The sequence below is a fragment of the Orycteropus afer genome, unplaced genomic scaffold (genome assembly GCF_000298275.1).
Source record: "Orycteropus afer afer isolate SDZICR_OR568_19922 unplaced genomic scaffold, OryAfe1.0 scaffold00269, whole genome shotgun sequence".
Lineage (NCBI taxonomy): Eukaryota > Metazoa > Chordata > Mammalia > Tubulidentata > Orycteropodidae > Orycteropus > Orycteropus afer.
In genome coordinates, this window is record NW_006921856.1 from 125,706 (window position 1) to 133,027 (window position 7,322).

Here is a 7,322-nt window from a genome sequence, read left to right on the forward strand (position 1 = left end):
TTTTTTTTTTTTTTTTTATGATTTTGAGTTTTGTTCCACATTGTTCTCCAAGTCTATCCAGGATCTCTGCACTGATATCCCTCCAAATAGTTCAGAGTGGTTACTGGACACCATTTAGTTCTTCTGGTCTCGTGGTCATACAGGCTGAGGATCACATGGTCTACTAGTCCCTTGGACTAATTGTTTCCATGCATCTTTGGTTTACTTCTCTCATCTTTGCTCTGGATGAGGAAGGACCCATCGTTGTATCTAGATGGCCACTTGCAAGCTTTTAAAGCCCCAGTCGCTACTCACCAAAGTAAGATGTTGAACAATGTTTTTGTGTAGTATGTTATGGCAATCGAGCTTGGTGTCCCCTGAAACCATGGTCCTGAGCCCAGAGGTCCAACTACTCATTCCCTCAGGGTAGCTGGCTGTGGTCAAGAAGCCACCACAAACTTGTCCCTTGTCAGCTTTACTATATACCCAGACATTCTTTTAGCACATACAAATACTCTTGTAGAAACGTCATCTGCCAACCCTATACATGATCATGGGCACATTACCCCCTACCTAGATCATTCGACTTGTACACCCATCTATCAACACCTAGATCCATGCTTACCATCACTGACAATGTAGTACATGGAAAAAGAGTTCATCTTTGTTGTCTGTAGCTCCCATGTACTTCTCTATGTCTTCCTCTTCCTCAATGCCTCCGTGTTTACCACTCACCTTTAGTACATTGCCCTTCCCTCCACTCAAATCAATACTTGTCTCTGCCTACTAAGCAGTGTTCCCTCTCAACCCTGGTAATCAATCAAGTTTCCTTCCATATATAAATCTTTCCTTGACTTTTTACAATAGTGCACTAATACAATGATTGTCCTCTGTGATTGACTTATTTCACTCAGCATAATGTCCTCCAAGTTCATCCATGTTATGTGATGTTTTGCAGATTGTACATAGTGTTACATATATTGTTAGTGTTGAATCCATCCTTCTGTTGATGGGTATTTAGGTTGTTTCCATTTGCTATTGTCAACAATACTGCAGTGAACACCACGGGTGTGCATTTATCTATTCTTGTCCTGGCTCTCATTTCTTTAGGATATATAGTTAGTAATGGGATTGTTGGATCAAATGGTATTTCTACTGATTTCTACACTAATTCTATCATTTTACTGTCCCACCAGCAGCATAAGAGAGTCCCAATCTCTCCATGTCCTAACCAGCATTTGTTATTTTCTGTCTTGTCGAGCTTTGCTAAAGTGCTGGGGCAAGATGGTATCTCATTGTTTTTCTGATTTGCCTCTCCCCAAAGGCTAATGGTCGTGAACATTTCTTCATGTGTTTGTTGGTCTCCTGAATATCTTCTTTGTTGAAGTGTCTCTTCATGTCTTTTGTCTATTTTTTAATTGGATTGTTTGTCTTTTTGTTGTTGAGGTGTTGAAGTTCTCTATAAACTTTAGAGATAAGTCCCTTGTCAGGCATGCTGTTGCAGAATATTTTTTTCCCACTTTGTAGATTCTTTTTTTACTCTTTTGGAGAAGTTTTTTGAAGCACATAAAAATTTAATTTTTCAAAAGTCCCAACCATCTAGTTTATCTTCTGCTATCTGGGCATTTGGGGTTATGCTTGATAGTCTATTTATGCCATAAATTAGGGCCCTGAATTTTTTTTTTTTTTTTTTTAATTTGAGGAACTTTATAGTTTTAGGTTTCATTTGAGCTATCTGGAGTTAGTTTTTGTGTATGGTGTGAAGTATGGATCTTGTTTCATTTTTCTGCATGTGGATAACAAGTTTTGCCAGAACCATTTGCTAAAGAGATTATCTCTTGCCCATTTAATGGATTTTGGCTCTTTGTCAAAAATCAGCTGACAATAGGTTGATGGATCTATTTCTGGGTTCTCAATTCTATTCCACTGGTCTATGTGTTTACAACTGTACCAATACCAGGCTGTTTTGACTACTGTGGCTGATAGTAAGTTTTGAGATCCAGCAATGTGAGACCTCCTATTTTGTTCTCTTCAGTAGAACTTATCCAAGGTCTCTTTCTTTCCACATAACATTCACAAAACAACAAAAACACAGTCATTGCTGTGGGGTCTGATCTGACTCATAGTGACCCCTCCTTGGGTTTCCGAAGCAGTAACACTGTGGAAGTAGAATGTCAAACCTTCCTTCCAGGGAGTGGCTGGTAGGTTTGAACCTCCAGCCTTCTGCTTAGCAGTCAAATGCCTTAGGCACTATGCCACCAGAGCTCCCACTAGTGACTGGTTTTTCCATACCCTTAAAGAATGTTCATAGGATCTAGACTGGGATTGCATTGAATGTATAGATTGCTTTGGGGAGAATTGACATTTTCACAATATTCAATCTTCCTATCCATGAGCATGGGATGTTTTTCCATTTCTATAGATCTCTTATGGTTTCTTGAAGTAGTTCTTTATAGTTTTCTTTGTACAGGTCTTTTGTGTCCCTGGTAAGATTTATTCCCAAGTATTTTATTTTTTGGCAGCTATTGTAAACAGTATTGATTTCTTTATTTCTTTTTCAGCAATCTCTTTGCTGGTGTAGAAGAATCCAACTGATTTTTGGATGTTGATCTCATATCCTACTAAGGTGCTAAGTCTCTCAATTAGTTCCAGTAGATTTTTGACTGAGTCTCTTGCATTTTCTAAGTATAGGATCATATCATCAGCAAATAAGGATAGTGTTATTTTTTCCTTAAAAATGAGGATACCATTGATTTCCGTTTCTTGCCTTATTGCCCTGGCTAGGACTTCCAATACAATGTTGAATAGGAGTGGTGATAGAGAACATCCTTGTCTGGTTGCCATTTGCTAGGGGAATGGTTTCAGTCTCTCTTCATTGAGAATAATATTGGCTATTGTTTTTTATATGTGCACTTCATTATGTTGAGTCATTACCCTTCTATTCCTATTTTGCTGAGAATTTTTTATCAGGAATGAGTGTTCAATTTTTTTAAAATAATTTATTGTGATTTGGGTGAAAGTTTACTGAGCAAATTCACTTTCCATACAGCAGCTCACATACACTTTGACATTGACTGCAATTTCCCACAATGCAACTCCACTCCCACTTTCTTCCCATGGTTACCTCTTGCCTGTTTCCTCCCCTCCCATGCACTCCTGCCTCCTGAGCTCTCTCCGTGTGCATACACAGCCCTTCTATTCTCCCATGATTGATCTCTTCAATGAGTGTATCTACCTAATGCAAATCTTCAGCTCATATGCCTGTCTTTTGTTTGGCTGAAAGCCACAGGAGTGAGTTCAATGCCAGACCTGAAGGGCAGCTAGGGGCCATAGTCTCAGTGGTTCCATCCGGCTTTATCAGACCAGCAAACCTGGTCCCCCGCCACACACACACTTTTTTTTTTTTTAATGATTTTGAGTTTTATTCCACATTGTTCTCCCATGGAATGGGTGTTCAATTTTATGAAATGCCTTTTCTGCACTGGTTGATATGATAATGTGGTTCTTTTTCTTTATTTTACTTATATGATGGATTACATTAACTGTTTTTCTAATTTCAAATTATCCTTGCACACCTGCTATGAACCCCACTTGGTCATAATGTATTTTTTTTTTTTTTTTTTTGATATGTTGTTGGTATGTATTGGCTAGGATTTTTGTTGAAGATTTTTGCATCTATATTCCTGAGGCATATTGCTCTATAGTTTTCCTTTTTAGTGATGTCTTTGCCTGGTTTTGGTATAAATGTTATACTTGCTTCATCAAATGAATTGAGGAGGATTCCATCTTTTCTATGGTCTGGAATAGTTAGAGTAGGACTGGTGTCAGTTCTTCTGTAAACGTTTAGTAGAATTCTCCAGTGAAATCATCTGGGCCAGGATTTTTTTTGTTGTTGGTAATTTTTTATGACCTGTTCAATGTCTTCTTTTGTTATGGGTCTGTTCAAATTTTCCATCTCAGTCTGTGTTAGTTTAGGTAAGTAATATGCTTCTAGAAATCTGTTCATTTCTTTTAGATTTTCAAATTTGTTGGAGTACAGTTCTTCACAGTATTCTGATATTATCCTTTTTATTTCAGTTTGTTCTGTTGTGACATTGTCCAATTCATTTCTTATCATGTGATTTGTATTCTATCCCTCTTTTCCTTTGTTAAATTCACCAGTGGTTTGTCAATTTCATTACTCTTCAAAAAACCAACATCTAGTCTTGTTGATTTTTTTCTATTGTTTTTCTATTTTGTTTCATTTATTTCTGCTCACACCTTTATTACTTCTCTTCTTCCCATGACTGTAGGCTTTTTTTCTGCTCTTTTTCTAGTTGTTGGAGATGTTTGGTTAAGGTGTTGATTTTGGCTTGCTCTTCTTTTTTGAAGTGTGCATCCTTTGCTATCAATTGCCCTCTGATCACTGCTTATGCTGTGTCTTAAAAGATTTTGGTATGTTGTGTTTTCATTCTCATTTGATTCAAGGAATTTTTTAATTTCATTTTTTATTTCTTGTATTACCCAGTCATTTTTAAGGAAACTGTTATTCAGTTTCCATGTGTTTGTTCTTTTTCCATTGGTCTTCCTATTGTTGATTTCTAATTTGATAGCATTGTGATCTGAGAAGATGCTTTGCAGTATCTCAATGTTTTTCAATTTATTAAGGCTTGCTTTATATGGTCTATCATGGAGAATGTTCCATGTGCACTGGAAAAGAATGTATATTGTGCTGTTGTTGGATGAAGTGCTCTGTAGATGTCTATAAGGTCAAATCGGTGGATTGTATCATTTAGTTCCTCTGTGTCTTTGTTGAGTTTCTTTCCAGTTGTTCTATCTTTGATTGAAAATTGTATATTGAAGTCTCCTACTGTGACTGTGCAGTCATATGTTTGTCTTTTTCAATTGTGTTAAAGTCTGATTTGTGTATTTTGAGGCTCTTTCATTGGGTGCATAGATATTTATTATGGTTATATCCTTTTGTTCAATCTATCCTTCAATCATTATATAATGTCTTTCATTGTCTCTTATGGTGGTTTTTGTCTTAAAGTCAATTTTATCAGAAATTATTATTGCTGCTCCTGCTCTTTTTTGATTGCCATTTGCTTGATATATCTTTTTCCAACCTTTTATTCTATTTTTTTTCTTTGTGTCTGAGATGAGTCTCCTGTAGACTGCATATTGATGGGTTATGTTTTCTTATCCAGTCTGCAACTCTTCATCTCTTGAGTGGTGTGTTTAATCCATTTACATTCAGTGTGACTATTGGTGAATATGAATTTGTTGCTGTCATTTTGTTATGTGGTTTTTTTTTGTGATGTTGCTGATTTGTTTATTCTGCATAATTTTCTGTGCTGAGCTCATTGTTTATGAATCATGTTATCATTTCCTTCATTATTATTTACTTGTTGTTGTTGTTGTTATTATGTGCCTTCGAGTCAGCCCCGACTCATAGTGACCCCTTCTTGGGTTTCTGAGGCAGTATCACTATGGAAGTAGGATTGCCCAACCTTCCTTCCAAGGAGTGGCTGGTGGGTTTGAACCGCCGGCCTTCTGGTTAGCAGTCAAGTGCTTTAGCCACTATGCTACCAGAGCTCCTTAGTATTTACTAAATATTTTGATGCACAAGTTCATTATTTTTCTTTGAGATTAACCTGTGATTTATAATTCTCCTCCCAAGTTTAGAACAGTCCATTCTATGTTGTAATTGTCTTGACTTTCTCACCATTAAGAAATTCTATAATGACACTATTTTTTCCCCTCTTTTTGGTTTGTAGTTGTCCTCATTTGCCAAGTGATGTCTCTAGTTCCCTGTTCACAGTCTTGTAAACTTATTTTACTTTGGATACTTCCATAACCGGGTTGTTTTTGGGTTATGTCATCATGTTTGTTAATGGTCATTTGTTGTTTCTGTTGTTGGTTCTCTGTCCAAAAGTCTCTCTTTAGCATCTCTTGTAAGGTTGATCTAATTTCAACAAATTCCCTTAATTTCTGCTTATCTGGAAATTTCCTAATTGCACTATCATATCTGAGAGATAATTTTGCTATGTATACGTATTAGTTGGATTTTTTTCTTTCAGGGTTTTATATCTACCATCCCATTGCCTTCTCACCTGAATGGTTTCTGCAGAGAAATCAGAACTTAGTGTTATTGGTTGCCATTTGTAGATAACTTTTCATTTTTCTCATGCTACTTTCAGAATTATTTCTTTGTCTTTGGTTTTGGTAAGTTTGATGATTTTTTGGGGGATGTATATCCTGTTTGGGGTCCATTGGACTTTTTAAATGGATATATTCTCATCTTTCATCATATCAGAGAAATTCTCTTCCAACAAATCTCTGACACTTTTCTCTGTGGTTTTACTCATCTCTTCCTTTTCTGCAATTCCAATTACTTGTAGCTTATTCCTCTTGATGGTATCCCACATGAATCTTAAGTATTCTTTATTTTGTTTTGATTTGTTTTTCTGATTGATCCCTTGCCAAAGTAGTTTTGAGGTATTTGTCCTCAATCTCACTAATTCTGCCTTCCATTGATTCAATTCTACCCCTTTGCTCATTCAATGTGCTATCTATTTCTGAAATTTTAGTATTAATCTTCTGTATTCCTATCTGTATATTTTGCATCATTTCTAATTTTTTAAATTTAGTTTGTCATTTTGTTGTTAAATTTTGTTCCCGTATTTTGTTGTTATATTTTGTTCTAGGGTTTTCTCTAATTTTGTCAGTGTTTTCCTTGATCTCTCTCTCAATCTGTTGCAGCTACCTAAATATAATTCTTCTGAATTCCTTAACAGGAAGTTCCAATGCTGCTTCTTCCTCAGGGATGTTTTCTGGGTTTGTATCCTGGTCCCTTGTTTCTACTATTTTATCTTGCTTCTTTGTGTGGACTGTGATGGTCTGTTGTTTCCAAGACATTGTGATATTGTTGAATTTATATTTAATTGGTGATTGTATGTTGGTGTGATTCACCCAATATTTTTTTTCTTTGTTTTGTTTTGATATGTCTGAGTAAGCAGGGTACTTTGCTCCTCTATTTGCCAGTTGGCAGCACATATGCACTCACCTCCTGTGTCTGGTGTGTATGATAGAGAATGAGAGTGGGTGTACAGATCTCTGTTAGCTGTTCATGAAGAGCAGTTAAGGGTGAGTCAGGTTCAAATTGGCTGTCATGTATCATTAGCCAGTTTGTGCATAAGCAAGTGGTGGCCCTCACACAGCAGGTGGGGCTGCAGGAGGTGCAGGTATGTTTGGGTCATATGGGCACGGTTGCTGTCTCCCACTCAGAAAAAAAAATAATAATAATCAAAAATTAAATAAATAAAAATAAGAGGACTAAAAATACACACTGCATAAACACACAG